Genomic DNA, 16,281 nt, shown 5'->3' with positions numbered 1-16,281 from the left:
TACTTGCCTCGACCACCATCGACACATGCTAGACCACCATCGATACATACTAGGCCTTAGTATGGACAGTTGCCTTTACCACCATTAGTACATGATAGCCTTTGCTGTAGGTACATGCCTTGATCAATATTGGCAAAAGATGAACCTTAGTGCGGGTAGTTACCTTAAACACCATCACCACATTTTAGGCCTTGGTGCGAGCACATGCCTCAACCACCATCGGCACCTGTGGACCCTTGGTACAAGATATGCCTGTTTGAAAAAAAGTATCCTTATTTCAGACACTCTAATGTCTACTGCTAACATATCTATAAAATCTCTCATGCTCTTTAGGGGGTGGTTGTCCAAGCCCCCCTCTTTCCCCTGCGTGGGGAGTAAAACTACATGATGGGCCTGTCATTTTGTACATCCATGGCAATATCCCTTGAGTAACATCTAGGCCATGCATGCTTTTTGGCAATTTTATTCGATAACTGGTTGCTTCAGTGACTCGCAGGCACTTATGGCCCTGACGATTTGTGTGCATGTAGAAAAAAAGCTTAGCTATGTCGAGCTAAAGCTCATGCCTGGGACTAATACTACCCCAGACCCTAGACCAAGTCCCTAAATTAGGCAAAGGCTTCACAAGGTGGTGCCAACAGAAACTATGATCACGAGCTTGGCCTAGTCAAGTCTCTTAGGTATTTGGCAGTCTTGTGGTCCCATCTCATCAACCATAAAAATGCCTTCACCTGGCCAAGCCTATGCACACAACTGATGCTGCCTAAGTCCCTAGGAACAAGTCCTTGAATCAGGTAATATCCTTCCAAAGTGTTGACAATGGAGTTTGTATGTACAGTATTGGCCAAACCGAGCATTGGTGGTGTCATGCTGTTATTGCTTGTTAGATGGCAAGGGCAGTCTCGTGGCACTTGCTCGTGTTTTTCCCTTGCCAAGTGATTGTGACTTGGCCTTATACATCGTTTCCTTTGCTTGCTTGACAAATAATCAATCGGATGCATTATGGACCGGTGTGCATGGATGCTACCACTTGTACAAAATAGGTATATGAGTGGTGCTATGGTTGCGAGTGTCGGTAGGCTTCATGCTAGAAGCATCAAACTATCAGCCCCTCATCAATCTCCCTCTATGTGGTCATCATACCCTAAGGGCATAATTGGGATCCTGTGCTATATACCTAAATAAATGGAAATTAGATGTCTTGCCATTCATCATCTATCTTTTATCCTTAAGGGCTATGAATTGGACCTCAATCATGGCCCATGTCCCAAGTGTGCCACCCAAACCTTCTTGGCCATATTGGTGCATCGGTGTTTGATCATGCTCTTAGATGCAGAATATTTTGTGGGCATGAGTCTTGGCCCTTGTTCATATAATGCCATGCATTTCTCATGCTCGACACTTGTGCTCTAAGCTGGCTCTCTCCATTGCTCAGTTGGTGTATTGAGGCTCATGCAGTGCCAATGCCCTAAAGGAATGCTACCTGGTTGATCTTACTAGTAGTCATATGCTTGTCTTAAAGATTAAGCCATGCATGTGTAAGTATGAACCAATTCAGACTGTGAAACTATGAATGGCTCACTAAATCAGTTATACTTTGTTTGATGGCATCTACTATGTGAATAACTATAGCAATTCTAGAGCTAATATGTGCAACAAACCCCAACCTCTAGAAGGGATGCATTTATTAGATAAAAGGTCAATATGGGCTTTACCTATTGCTCTAATGATTCACAATAACTAGATGGATCGTATGACCTTTTGTGCCGACAATGCATCATTCAAATTTTTGCCCTATCAACTTTCGATGGTAGGATAGTGGCTTACTATGGTGGTGATGGGTGATGGAGAATTTAGGTTTGATTCCAAAAAAGGAGCCTAAGAAATAGTTACCACATCCAAGGAAGGTAGGAGGCATGCAAGTTACCCATTCCTGACATGAGGAGGTAGTGACAATAAATAATAATGCCAAGCTTTATGAATCTAGTAATTGGAATGAGTGCAATGTAAATCCCTTAATGAGGATCCATTGGAGGGCAAGTTTAGTGCCAGCAGCCATGGTAATTCTAGCTCTAATAGCATATATTTAAGTTGTTGTAGTTAAAAAGCTTATAGTTAAAACTAGGGTTGGGTCATCTGGTCTGTCTCACAATATGCACCAGTCTACTTGTTTGTACTACTAGTAATGCACTTTTGGCCTTAACTGGCTGGGTCATTCCTTTGACATTTTCAAAATAGGCCTATGCTTGTATACATTAGTGTGGGATAATATTATAGGATTTTGATCTTATTTTGTTGGCCTTTAGGATCGAAGTAATGATTAACAAGGACAATTGAGGATATTCGTATTTGAAAGTCAAAAGTGAAATTCTTGGATTTATGAAAGGTGAACAACTGCTTTCCCAGGATGTTTCCATTAATCAAGAATGAAAGTTGGGGGCTCGATGATGATCAAATACAATCTTAGTCTCAACCATAAACGATGTCGACCAGGGATCAATGGATGTTACTTGTAGGACTCTACCAACATCTTAAGAGAAATCAAAGTCTTTGGGTTTCAGTGGGAGTATGGTCATAAGGCTTAAACTTAAAAGAATTGATAGAAGGACACAACTAGTAGTGGAGCCTATTGCTTAGTTTGACTCAACATAGGGAAACTTACTAGCTCCAAACATAGTAAGGATAAATAGACTGAGAGCTCTTTCTTGATTCTATGGGTGGTGGAGCATGCCCATTCTTAGTTGTTTGAGTGATTTGTGTAGTTAATTCTGTTAACAAATGACACCTTAACCTACTAATTATCTACGCAAAGGTGATCCTTCATGGCTATATTCTTAGAGGGACTATGGTCTCCTAGGCCAAGGAAGTTTGAGATAATAATAGGTTATGATGCCCTTAGATGTTCTAAACCACACGTGTGCTACACTAATGTATTTAATGAGTCTATAGCCTTGGCTGACTGGCTTGGGTAATCTATTAAATTTCATTGTGATGGGGATAGATCATTGCAATTGTTAGTCTTCAACAAGAAATTCTAAGTAAGCATGAGTCATCAGCTCACATTGACTATGTCCTTGTCCTTTGTACACACCGCTCATTGCTCTTACTGATTAAATGGTCCAATGAAGTGTTCAAATCATAGCAACATAGACGGTTCACTGCCCAAGATGTGACAAGAAGTCCGCTAAACCTTATCATTTAGAGGATGGAAAAGTTGTAACAAGGTTTCTATAGGTGAACCTATGGAAGGATCATTGTTGAAACCCACTTAATGAACAACCATGAACGTATTAAAGAAACACTGAAGGGGTGAGGGTGCCTCCATACCTCAACCCTTTCCAACCTCGAGTAGGTATGATGATCATTCATTTTACCTCTTGGAGGGGTGAAACAATCAACATTGTTGCCTGTGACTAAATAATGAACCCCTAACATGAATCGTGCCAAGGAACTAAAATGAAAAAAAATGCATGTACCCTTACTATCTCATTCGTGGTACATGCATGGGCAGCACTACTACTCTTTTCGTCATAAAAAACCAAAATAACTCTTGTCAATAGGTATCTCAGGTCTCACTTTGATGAAGAATGTAGCGAAATGTGATATTTGGTGAAAATTGTAGAATATCGTCAACCATTGAGTCTTTGAATGGAAGTTGTGCCCCAAGCCATTAGTCTAAAGGCATACTTGCCAGGGTGTCATGCATCATCGCCCCCTCTAACCCCTCTCCCATTGGGCTTTAGGTGAGGGGGTGAAAGATGGCCTCCCGTGATCTCATCGGTCATGGTTGGCCTAAAAACAAGTCCCTGGCAATGATACTGCTATGATCGTTAGTGGTAAAGCTCTCGGTGTGCCTCATTTCTAGTGATGGCACTCATTGTCCATCCAAACCTATCGACCCCCCATATCGATCGCTCGATCAATGCTCGCATCATGACCCTAGGTTAGGAAAGATTATGAGCTGAGTTTAAATATATCAATAAGTGGAGGAAAAGAAACTGACCATGATTCCCCTAGTAACGATGAGTGAATCGGGAAGCGCCCAGCTTAAGAATGTAGCACTCTCGATGTCCAAATTGTAGTCTAAAGAAGTGTCTTCAGTGGTGGACTAGGCCTAAGTCCCTTCAAAAAAAGCAGCAAAGAGGGTAAAAGCCGTGTTGTGCTAGGACCCTATCGTACCAAAAGGCACTGCCTGTAAGTTAGGTTGTTTGGGAATGTAGCCCCAATAGGATGGTAAATTTCATTCAAGGTTAAATATGGGTGAGATACTGATAGCAAACAAGTACCGCAAGGGAAAGATGAAAAGGACTTTGAAAAAGAGTCAAAGTGTGCTTGAAATGTTTATGAAAGAAGCAGATGGGGGCTAGCAATGTGCCTCAGTTAGATGTGGAATGGCAAGAGCTGGTCTGTCGATCAACTCAGGGCATGGACTGACATGGGTCACCATGGCGACCCAAGCCTGAGCTTTTGATATGCCTATGGAGATGTCATCACTACGATCATGGAATGCAGCATATCCCATCTCAACATGCCCTAACACTCGTGTGCTCTTGACATTAGCTTGCAGGTTCCCCATTCGATCCTTATTAAAACATAGACCAAGGATTCTGACATGTGTCTAAGTCACCAGACTAGAAAATTGTAAGGCGTAAGAAAGCTAATTGGTAAGATCCCTCATAGGTGCACCACCAATCAACCTTGATCTTCTGAGTAAGATTTGAGTGTGAACATGCTTCTCAAGACCCAAAAGATGGTGACCTATGCCTGAATAGGGTGAAGCTAGAGGAAACTCTAGTGGAGCCACAGTGATAATGACATGCAAATCATTTGTTGGACTTGGATACAAGGGCAAAAGATTAATCAAACCCTCTAGTAGCTGGTTCCCTTCAAAGTTTCCCTTAGGATAGCTAGAGCCCTTAACGAGTTGTATTTAGTAAAGCCAATGATTAGAGGCATCGGGGGCACAATGCCCTTGACCTATTCTCAAACTTTAAATAAGTAGGATGGCATGGCTATTTCATTAAGCTATGCCATGGAATTGAAAGCTTCAAGTGGGCCATATTTGGAAAGCAAAATTGGTGATGTAGGATGAACCAGTAGCTGGGTTAGAGTGCCTAACTATGAGCAAACTTAAAACCTATAAAGAGTGTTGGTCAATTAAGATAACAGGAAGGTGGTCATGGAAGTTGAAATCCTCTAAGGAGTGTGTAACAACTCACCTGCTAAATCAACTAGCCTTAAAATTGGATGGCACTTAAGTGTGTGACCTATACCCAACTATCGGGGTAAGAGCTAGGCCTCGATGAGTAAGAGGGTATGGTGATTGCCATAAAACCTAGGGCATGAGCCTAGGCAAAGTGGCCATTAGTGTAGATCTTAGTAGTAGTAACAAATATTCAAATGAAAACTTTGAAGGCTGAAAAGGGGAATGGTTCCCTGTGAATGCCACTTACATGTGGGTTAGTCAATCCTAAAAGATAGGGAAAGCCCATCTGATAGCAACATTTGACGTGAGCTTTGAAACGAAATTAGGTTAAAATTTTTGAACTAGGATGCATCGGTTGATGGCAATGTTAGTGAGTCAGAGACATCTGCAAAGGCCTCGAGAAGAGTTATCTTTTCTGTTTAATGGCTTGGCCACCCTAAAAATAGCTTAGCCAAAGGAAACGTCTAATGGCCAAAAGAGCATCATATGTTGCATGGTGTCTGATGCACCCTTGGTGGCCCTTGAAAATTTAGAGGACCAAGTGCCATCTATGCTTGGCCATTCTCATACTGCATCAAGTAGCCTTTGGTCAATGGAACAATGTACGTAAAGGAAGTTAGCAAAATGAATTTGTAACCTTGAGAAAAAGATTGGCTTTGAGGGTTAGGCATGGGGGTCACAGTCCCAAACTCATCGACTGCTAGTGCATTGCCCATGCTACTCCTATGGTGAGACTGGGTTGCTGCTGTTAACTAGAAGATGGACTTGGAATGGTTCCCTCGAAGGCCTTCCCTAGATGATGAATAGTTAACTCATAACTAGTATGAATAAGGGGAATCTGACTATTTAATTAAAACAAAGCATTACGATGGACCCTATGGATGCTCACGTAATGTGATTTCTACCTAGTCCTCTAATTGTTAAAGTGAAGACATTCAAGCAAGCATGAGTAAATAGCAGGAGTAACTATAACTCTCTTAAGGTAGCCAAATGCCTCATCATCTAATTAGCAACATACATGAATGGATTAATGAGATTCCCACTATCCCTTTCTACTATCCAATAAAACCACAACCAAGGGAATGGGCTTGGTGGAATCAACGGGGAAAGAAGACCCTATTGAGCTTGACTCTAGTATAACTTTGTGAAATGATGTGGGAGGTGTAGGATAAGTGGGAGCCCTTAGGTGAAATTGAAATACCACTACTTTTAATGTTATTTACTTATTCCGTGAATCAGAGGTAAGGCACAACCCTTTCTTTTAGACCTAAGGCTAGCCATGGTTGGTTGATTGGGGTGGAAAACATTGTCAGCTGAAGAGTTTTGCAGGGTCAGCACATTTGTTAAAAGATAACATAGGTGTCCTAAGATGAGCTCAATGAGAACAGAAATCTCATATAGAACAAAAAGGTAAAAGCTCGTTTGTTTGATTATGATTTCCAGTATGAATATGAACTGTGAAAGTGTGGCCTATCAATCTTTTAGACCTTTAAAATTTGAAGCTAGTGGTGTCAGAAAAGTTACCATAAGGATAACTACCTTGTAGCAGCCAAGCATTCATAGCAACATTGTTTTTTGATCCATTGATGTCCGCTCTTCCTATTATTATAAAGCAAAATTCCCCAAGTGTTGGATTGTTCACCCACCAATAGGGAATGTGAGCTAGGTTTAGATCATCATGAGATAAGTTAGTTTTACCTTACTAATGGTAGCGTCGCAATAGTAATTCAACCTAGTATGAGAGAAACCATTAATTCACATAATTGGTCATTGTGCTAGGTTGAAAAGCTAGTGGCGTGAAGTTACCATGTGCTGGATTATGACTAAATGCCTCCAAGTTAGAATCCAAGCTAGAAGTAATGCATGTGCCCGCTACCCAATTGTTGACCCATAGTAGGGGCCCATGGCCACCTAGGGCACATGTCGTAGGTGAAGCCCTAGTGGCAGACAAGCTATATGGTATCTTTGAGCTTAATTCCCATCGAGCAGTGGGTAGAATCCTTTGTAGATGACTTAAATATGTGATGAGGTATTGTAAGTGGTAGAGTGGCCATACTGCCACGATCCACTGAGATTCATCCCTTTGTCACTTCGATTCATCCCTTCATATTCCACACCCATTGAAGCCCTCTCCATTATGTATCCTTAAGGGCTAGGGTCAAACCTTAATCATACCTAGTGTCCCAAGTGTGCCACCCAAACCTTTATGGCTATATTGGTGCACAGATGTTAGATCATGCTTTTCAATGTAGAACGTTTTGTGGGTGCAGGCTCTTGGCCCTTGTTGGTTCGATGCCATGAGTTTCACATGCTTGACACTTGTGCTCTGCGTTGGCTCTCTTCATTGCTTGGTTAGTGCATTAAAGCCTACATAGTGCCAATGACCCAAGAGAAGGCTACCTGGTTGATCCTACCAATAGTCATACATGTCTTAAAGATTAAGCCATGGATGTGTACTATAAACTAATTCAAACTGTGAAACTACGTATGTCTCATTAAATCAGTTATAGTTCATTTGATGGTATCTACTACTCGGATAATTACAGAGTCAGGCTGTTTGGGAATGCAACCCTAATTGGGTGGTAAATTTTGTCCAAGGCTAAATACAGGCAAGAGATCTATAGCAAGCAAGTGCCATGAGGGGAATATGAAAAAACTTTGAAAATAGAGTCAAAGAGTCCTTGAAATTATTGGGAGTGAAGTGGATGGTCGCCAGCAATGTGCCCTAGTTTGATGTGGAATGATGAGAGCTAGTCCACTAATTGGTTTGATGCATGGATAGACGTAGGTCACAGTAGCAGCCTAAGCTCAAGCTTTCGATATGCCCATTGAGATGTTATCGCCATGATCATGGAATGCAACATACACCATCTCTGCATGCCCCAGCACTTGCATGCTTTTAACATTGACCTACAAGCTTCCTATCCTGCCTATCTTGAAACATGAGCCAAAGAGTTTGACATGTGTGTGAGCTAATAAGCTAGAAAACCTATAAGATGCAAGGAAGTTGATTAGCAGGATCCATCATGGGTGCACTACTGACCAACCTTGATCTTCTGAGAAGGGTTTGAATGTGAGCATGCCTATCAAAACCCAAAAGATGGTGAACTATGCCTGAGCATGGCAAAGCTAAAGAAACTCTAGTGGAGGCCCACAACCATACTGACTTGCAAATCATTCATCTAACTTGGATATAGGAGCAAAAGACTAATTGAACCATCTAGTAGCTAGTTCCTTCCAAAGTTTCCCTCAAGTTTCCTGGAGCCCTTAGCGAGTTTTATCAAGTAGAGGCATTGGGTGCGCAATGCCCTTGACCTATTCTCAAACTTCAAATAGGTAGGATGGTGCGGCTACTTCATTGAGCATTGCCATTGAATCAAGAGCCCTAAGTGGACCATTTTGTGAAAGCAAAACTAGTGATGTGGGATGAACCAAAAGTTGGGATACGACACCTAACTATGCACTAAGCTAGAACACACAAAGGATGTTGGTCGATTAAGATAGTAAAATGATGGTTATAGAAGTCAAAATCTACTAAAAAGTGTGTAACAACTCACCTGCCAAATTAACTAGCCCCAAAAATGGATGGCACTTAAGCACGCACCTAAACCCGACTGTCGGGGCAAGAGCCAAGCCCCGATGAGTAAGAGAGGGCAGTGGTCACCATAAAATCCAAGGCACGAGCCTAGGTAGAGCAGCTGGTAATGTAGATCTTAGTGGTAGTACCAAATATTCAAATAAGAACTTTGAAGGTTGAATAGGGAAAAGGTACCACATAAGTGGTACTTGCACATGCGTTAGTTGATCTTAAGAGATGGGGTAACCCATCCAATGCGAGCTTTGAAAAGGAATTGGGTTAAAATTCTTGAACTAGGACGTGATGACTGATAGCAATGTTAGGGAGTCTGAAGATGTTAGTAGGGGCTTTGGAAAGAGTTATCTTTTCTACTTTACGGCTTGCCCACCTTAGAAATGACTTAGCAAGAGGTAGGGTCCAATGACCAGAAGAGCACCACTTGTTGTGTGGTGTTCAATGCACCCCGATCACCCTTGAAAATCTGAAGGATTGAGTACTATTTGTGCCCAATCATACTTTCAACTACATTAGGTCGCCAAGAAGAACAACCTCTGGTCGATGGAACAATGTTGGTAAGGGAAGTTGGTAAAATGGAACTGTAATCTTAAGAAAAAGATTGGCCCTAAAGGCTAGGCATAGGGCTCCCAGTTCCAAATTCATCGGCTACCAATGCACTGCTTGAGCTATTACCATGATGAGAGTGGGTTACCATGCGTCATTAAGGGACAGACTAGGAATAGTTCCCTTAGGGGCCTACCCCAAGTGATGAACAATTGACTTAGAACTAGTACAGACAAGGGGAATCTAACTATTTATTTAAAACAAAGCATTGTGATGGTCCATGTGGATGCTCACACAATGTGATTTCTGCCTAGTGCTCTGAATGTCAAAGTGAAAAAAGTCAACAAGCACGGGTAAATAGTGGGAGTAACTATGACTCCTTTAAGGTAGCCAAATGCCTTGTCATCTAATTAGTGACAAGCACGAATGGATTAATGAGATTCCCACTATCCTTATCTACTATCTAGCAAAACCATAGCCATGGGAACGGGCTTAGTAGAATCAATGGGGAAAGATGACCTTATTAAGCTTGACTCTATTCCAACTTTATGAAATGACATGAGAGGTGTAAGATAAGTGGAAGCCCTCAGGTGAAATTGAAATACCAATACTTTTAACATTATTTTACTTATTTTGTGAATCAGAGGTAAGGCATGAGCCTTTCTTTTAGACCCACAACCAGCCTTCATCGGTCGATTTGGGTCAAAGACATTGTCTATTGGGGAGTTTGGCTAAGGTAACACATCTATTAAAAGATTACACAGGTGTCTTAAGATGAGCCCAACAAGAATAGAAATCTCATTTGGAACAAAAGGGTAAAAGTTCATTTGATTATGATTTCTAATACAAATATAAACCACGAAAACGTAGCTTATTGATCCTTTAAACCTTTGAAATTTAAAGCTAAAGCTATCAAAAAAGTTACCACAGGGATAACTAGTTTATGGCAGCCAAGCGTTCATAGTGACATTGCTTTTTGATCCTTTGATGTTGACTATTCCTATCATTGTTAAATAAAATTCACCAAGGGTTGGATTGTTCACCCACTAATAGGGAATGTGAGCTAGGTTTACACTATCGTTAGACATGTTAGTTTTGCCCTACTGATAGCAACATCATAATAGTAATTCAACCTAGTATGAGAGGAGCCATTTATTCGCATAATTGGTCATCGTGCTTGGTTGAAAAGCCAATGGCGTAAAGTTACTATGCACTGAATTATGACTGAGTGCCTCTAGTGCCTAAGTAAATGACAACCAAATGCCATGCATTTCATACGCTTGACACTTTTGCTTCATGTTGGCTCTCTCTACCACTCAGTCAGTGCATTGAGGCCCATACGATGCCAAAGTCCCAAAGGAATGCTACCTGGTTGATCCTGCCAGTAGTCACATGCTTATCTCAAAGATTAAGCCATACATGTGTAAGTATGAACTAATCAGACTATGAAACTATGAATGCCTTATTATATCAGTTATAGTTTGTTTGATTGTATCTACTACTCGAATAATCATAGTGATTCTAGAGCTAATATGTGCAACAAACCCCAACTTATGAAAGGGATGCATTTATTAGATAAAACGTTGACATGGGCTTTACCCATTGCTTTGATGATTCTGAAACTCGAAGGATTGCATGGTCTTTATGCAAGTGATGCATCATTCAAATTTCTACCCTATAAACTTTTGATGGTAGGATAACGACCTACTATGGTGGTGATGGGTGATGAAGAATTAGGGTTTGATTCTAGAGAAGGAGCCTGAGAAATGGCTACCACATCCAAGGAAGGTAGCAGGCAAGAAAATTACCCAATGCTAACAAGAGGAGGTAGAGATAATAAATAACAAGATCAGGCTCTATGAGTCTAGTAATTGGAATAAGTGCAATCTAAATCCCTTAATGAGGATCCATTGGAGGGCAAGTCTGGTGCTAGTAGCTATGGTAATTCTAGCTCCAATTGCATATATTTAAGTTGTTGGAGTTAAAAAGCTCATAATTGGAACTAGGGTTGGGTCTTCATGTCTGCCTTATGGTGAGCACTGGTCTACTCATCCCTACTATCGATGATGTACTCCTAGCCTCACGATGAGCACCATAAAAGCCCTTTGTCACTTTGATTCGTACCTCTTCCCTTCACACTCACTGAAGCTTTTTCATTTCAACTTTTTACATCGCACCCCTCTAGGGTTGGTGATGAATGGTGTTCTCCATTGTAACTAATTTGCCTGGGTGATGACATTCCTCCCTCGAGCATCTAAGTAAATGATAACTGAATGCCTTTGGTATTCGTTATAGGGATAGGCTCACCCTTAGTGTAAGCACTTACCTCAAACTCTTCCTGCCTTCACATGGTGACCCCTAATCCAGATAGGTTGTTACCTCAAACACCTTTACTAGATGTTGGCTTATTGTTGCCCTGGACACCATCAATAGATGCTAGCCCCTTGTTACAGGTGAGATGTTGCCTCAAACACCATCGCTTGATGCCAGCACTTAGTGTGAGCATTTCTTCTACCACCATCCATTCAAGCGGGCTCATGGTGTAGGTTGTTGCCTCAGACACATCTTTGGTAGCAAGCATTGGTGTCGGTTGTTGCCTTAGACACCCTTTTGGTAGATGCTGGCACTTGGTGCTGCTTGTGTACTATGACCCTTCCAACCAAGGCACTTGTCTACCCCTTGATCGCCATTGGCACCAAATAACGTTTGATGCATGTGCCACTGACTCTAGTCTTAAGCCAAACTCTATGCAACCTTGGACATGGAATTGACCCTGCTTATCGAAGTCAGCCTACAAAACTCAAGTTCTTAACATAATTCTAGCTTGTCAAACATTGTCCGATAGTACCAGGACTTCTAAAACCTGCAAATCTGATTCAAACCATGACTATTTTCAAGCATGCCTACATCTGGGTCTGAACATGCACCTATGCCTTGATCAACAGTGCCCACACTTGGGTTAACTATGACATCGCACATTGCTTACCAGCGTCCACACCTAGGCTTGGCTTAATTCTACCAAACCTAAACACCATGCTTGAGACTCTAAAAACTTGATCACTACCCAAACCATCGTTTCGGGCTAGTTCCCTATGACCTGGGCCTTCAGGCTTAGCCCCCTAGCTCTCAAACCTTCTCTAGCTAGAACCCCTAGGTGTGGACCAGCTCGTGGACTGTGATACATACACATGCTTTGACCACTATTGGCACATACTTTGATAACCATCAGCACACGTTGACCCCTTATACGGGCAGCTCCCTTGAACACTATTGGTACATGCTGAGCTATACACCACATGCGAGTATCCTAGGCTCGGGCCACACAACATGCACACTATGCAAGGGTATCCTAGGCTAAGGCTATGCACCATGTGCACCATGATCGGGCATTCGCTAGGTTCAGCACATTTTTATATTTCTGCCATGCCAATGCCATTTTTATGGTTTGTAAATTCAGATAAGTGCTCACCAGTACCCACACCTAGGTGTAGCTCAATTTTAACAAACATAAACACTGTGCTTGTGCCTCTTGAGTCCCGATCACTACCCATACCGTTGTTTCAAGCTAGTTCCCTACAACTAGAGCCTTTTGTAGGCCTTAAGGTCTAGTCCCCCTGGCTATCAAACCCTGTCCCACTAGAGCTAGTTCCCTATAACCTGGGCATCCAATAGGCCTCCAGGCTTGGTCCCCCTAGTTATTAGACCCTATCCTGCTAGAACCCTTGGGTGTGGACTAGTTTGTAGACCATGACACATACATATACCTTGACCACCATCAGGATATGTTGGCCTTTGGTCTTGACACACGCTTCGACCACCATCCACACATGCTGGCTCTTTGTGCAGGTAGTTCCCTTAAACACCATCAGCACATACAGGGGCATGCACCATGCATTGGTATCCTGGGCCTATCCCACACACCATGTGCACCATGATAGGGTAGTGCATGGGTTTAGGTACATCTTCAAATTTTTACCATGCCAATGCCATTTTTATGGCTTATGAATTCATATAAGCGCTCACTAATGCCTGCACCTAGGCTTGTCTCAATTCTGCTGAACAAGAACATTATGCCTGAGTCTCTTGAGTCTCGATCATTGCCTACACCACTATTTTGAGCTAGTTCCTTATGACCTGGGCCTCCAGTAGGCCTCAAGGCCTGGCCCTTAGTTGTCAAACCCTATCCGACTAAAACCCTTAGATCTAGACTAGCTTGTAGTCTGTGGCATCTGTACATGCCTCGACCACCATCGGGACGTGTTTACCCTTGGTCTCAACACTTGCTTTGACCATCATTGGCACATGCTAGCCCTTTGTGTGGTTCGTTCCTTGGAACACCATCAGCACATGTTGGGTCATGCACCATACGTGAGTATCTTGAGCTAGAGCCACTCACCATGTGCACATGATCGAAAAATAAGTGGGTTTAGGCACATCTTTATATTTTTACCTTGCCAATGCCATTTTTATGGCTTTTAAATTCATATAATGGTCTTCTAAGCCTTTATGTGAAGTTTCATGGCAAGATGACTCATTTTCTATTTTTCATGATTTTTAAAATTGTTTACGATTCGAGATTTTTTATAATTTTTGTAGAAGGATTTTTGTCCCTAAATTTGGTATATGTGATCCTTGTATTTGTTTAGCATTTACAAAATAATTTAACTAAAAAACCAAAGTGTGGAAGATTTTATGGTCATCTGAAAAAAGCATCCCTATTTCAAACACTTGACTGGCTACTGGCTGTAAACCTAAAAAAGCTAAGTAAGTGTGAGTTGTCAAGGTTCCTTGGGGGATAAGGGGCCAATATAAGGGCCAAGGACTAGCACACATCGTACATCATATACGCACACCCCCAATCCTTACCGTAATCACTAAAAACCCTAATGCCACTAGTCAAGTTCTTCGATGATGCTCTGGTGATGGTGCCCTTGGTAAAAAATGTAGCACCAGCACATGCTCGAGCTTAGCATATGCACCATGGCCCAAAAGCAAACTTTGGCCAAGGCATCAACCATCAATGGCCCATGCTAGTGCTTAGTGTGGGCACATGCCTTGACCATTATAAGTGTAAGTTGTCTTTTGGTATGGGCACTTGCTTCGACCACTATCGATATAAGCTAGCCCATGGTATGGGCACTTACCTTGACCACTATTAACACATGTTGGCCCTTGGTATGGCTACATTTCTCTATCAACATCGACAAAAGATAGCCCTTGGTACGGACAGTAGCCATGAACACCATCGCCACATGCTAGGCCTTGGTGTGGGCACATGCCTTAACCACCATTGGCACCTATAGACTTTTGGTATAGGATATGTTTATTTGAAAAAAGTGTTCTTATTTTAGACACTTTAATGTCTAATGCTAGCATATTTGTAAAATCTCTCATGTCTTTATGAGGGGGTTGTCTAGGCACCCCTTTCCTCCCTAAGGGGAGTCAGTATGCATGATGGGCCTATTGTTGCATACATCCATGATAATTACCCTACAACAAAATTCAAGCTATGCATGCCTTCTAGCTATTGTGCCTGACAACTGGTTGCTCTAGTGACCCACAGGCACCCATGGCCTTAATCGATTGCCATGCATATGGAAAAGGGCTCAGTTATGCCAAGCTTAACCCTGTGCCTATGGCTGATGTTACCCTAGACCCTAGACCAAGTCCTTGAATTGGGCAACAACTTTATGGGGTGGTGCAAGCAGAAGCTACAGTCACAGGCTTGGCTTGGCCAAGTCTCTTAGGAATTTGGCAATCTTATAGAGCTTTCTGGTTGACCACAAAAATGCCTTGGCCTAGCCAAGCTCGTGCACACAATCGATGCTGCCCAAGACCCCAGGAACAAGTCTTTGAATAGTGCAACATTCCCTTGGGGTGGTGATTAAGGGTGTAATTGAGACGAGTCGAGCCGAATAGTGAAAAGCTCAAGCTCGAGTTCGACTCACAACTCGAGGCTCGATACTCGGGTCGAGCTCGATCGAGTTTTATTTTTCAAGCTCGAGCTCGATTCATGATCGAATTCGAGCTACTCGAGCTCGCTCGATTAAGCTCGATTAATATGTAAAAATAAGCTCAATTCGTACACTCGACAAGAGTTCGATTATTCATGCTCGAACTCAAACTCGAACTCGAAATATTTTATTAATTAAAATAATAAAAATATATTTAAATATAAAAGCTTGATTAGACTCGCGAGCTACTCGAGTCAGATATAATAATACTCGAATTCAGCTCGATCGATAAGTCGAGCTACTCAAGCTTGAGCTCGACTCGATAATAATCGAACCAAATTTGAGTTTTCTTCGAATCGAACCCGAGTAACTTACGAGTACTAATGTATCATTTACACCCCTACTGGTGATAGTGAAGTTTGTGTGTGCAATCTTGGCCAGACCAGGCATTATTGGTGTTGTGCCATTGTTGCCTATTGGATGGTAGGTATAGTCTCATGGCCCTTGCTTATGTTTTTCCTATGCCAAGCAGTTGTGGTATGGCCTCGTACATCATTTCCTCTGCTCACTCATTGAGTAATCAATGCGTTGTAAACTGGTGTGTGTGGATGCTACCATTTGTATGCAATGGGCATATGAATGGTGCTATGGTTGCACATGTTGGTAGGCTCTATGCTTGATGCATCGAATTGTCAACCCATCATCCCTTTCAATCTCCCCCCATGTGGTCATCATTCTTTAGGGGCATAATCAAGATCCTATGCTACATATCTAAATCAATGGAAACCATATGTCTTACCATCCCTCATCCATCTTATGTCCTTAAGTGCTACGGGTCTAACCTTAAACATGCCACATGTCCCAAGTTTACCACCCAAACCTCCATGGCCACATTAGTGCATTGGTGTTCGATCGTATTCCCATATGTGAAATGTTTTATAGGTGTGAGTTCTCAAGCCTTGTCAGTTCGATGCCATGCATTT

General features: G+C 42.1%; 1 non-coding gene and 3 pseudogenes across 1 annotated transcript; all 4 read left to right on the top strand.

Annotated features, from left to right (window-relative positions):
- The first annotated feature begins 1,480 nt into the window (after nt 1-1,480).
- Nucleotides 1,481-3,257, top strand: LOC149511466 (18S ribosomal RNA; annotated as a pseudogene).
- A 288-nt stretch (nt 3,258-3,545) lies between these two features.
- LOC149511465 (5.8S ribosomal RNA) lies at nt 3,546-3,701 on the top strand (annotated as a pseudogene).
- A 233-nt stretch (nt 3,702-3,934) lies between these two features.
- On the top strand, nt 3,935-7,306 carry LOC149511464 (25S ribosomal RNA). Its single transcript, XR_016333877.1, has one exon. It is a non-coding gene; the product is annotated as a 25S ribosomal RNA (ribosomal RNA).
- A 281-nt stretch (nt 7,307-7,587) lies between these two features.
- LOC149511463 (25S ribosomal RNA) lies at nt 7,588-10,769 on the top strand (annotated as a pseudogene).
- Nucleotides 10,770-16,281: the final 5,512 nt, after the last annotated feature.

This window comes from Durio zibethinus, chromosome 25 (assembly GCF_047325235.1).
Source record: "Durio zibethinus cultivar Kanyao isolate XHJ-2024 chromosome 25, ASM4732523v1, whole genome shotgun sequence".
Lineage (NCBI taxonomy): Eukaryota > Viridiplantae > Streptophyta > Magnoliopsida > Malvales > Malvaceae > Durio > Durio zibethinus.
The sequence above is the reverse complement of the archived record's forward strand: the minus strand, read 5'-3'. Positions and strand labels throughout refer to the sequence as shown.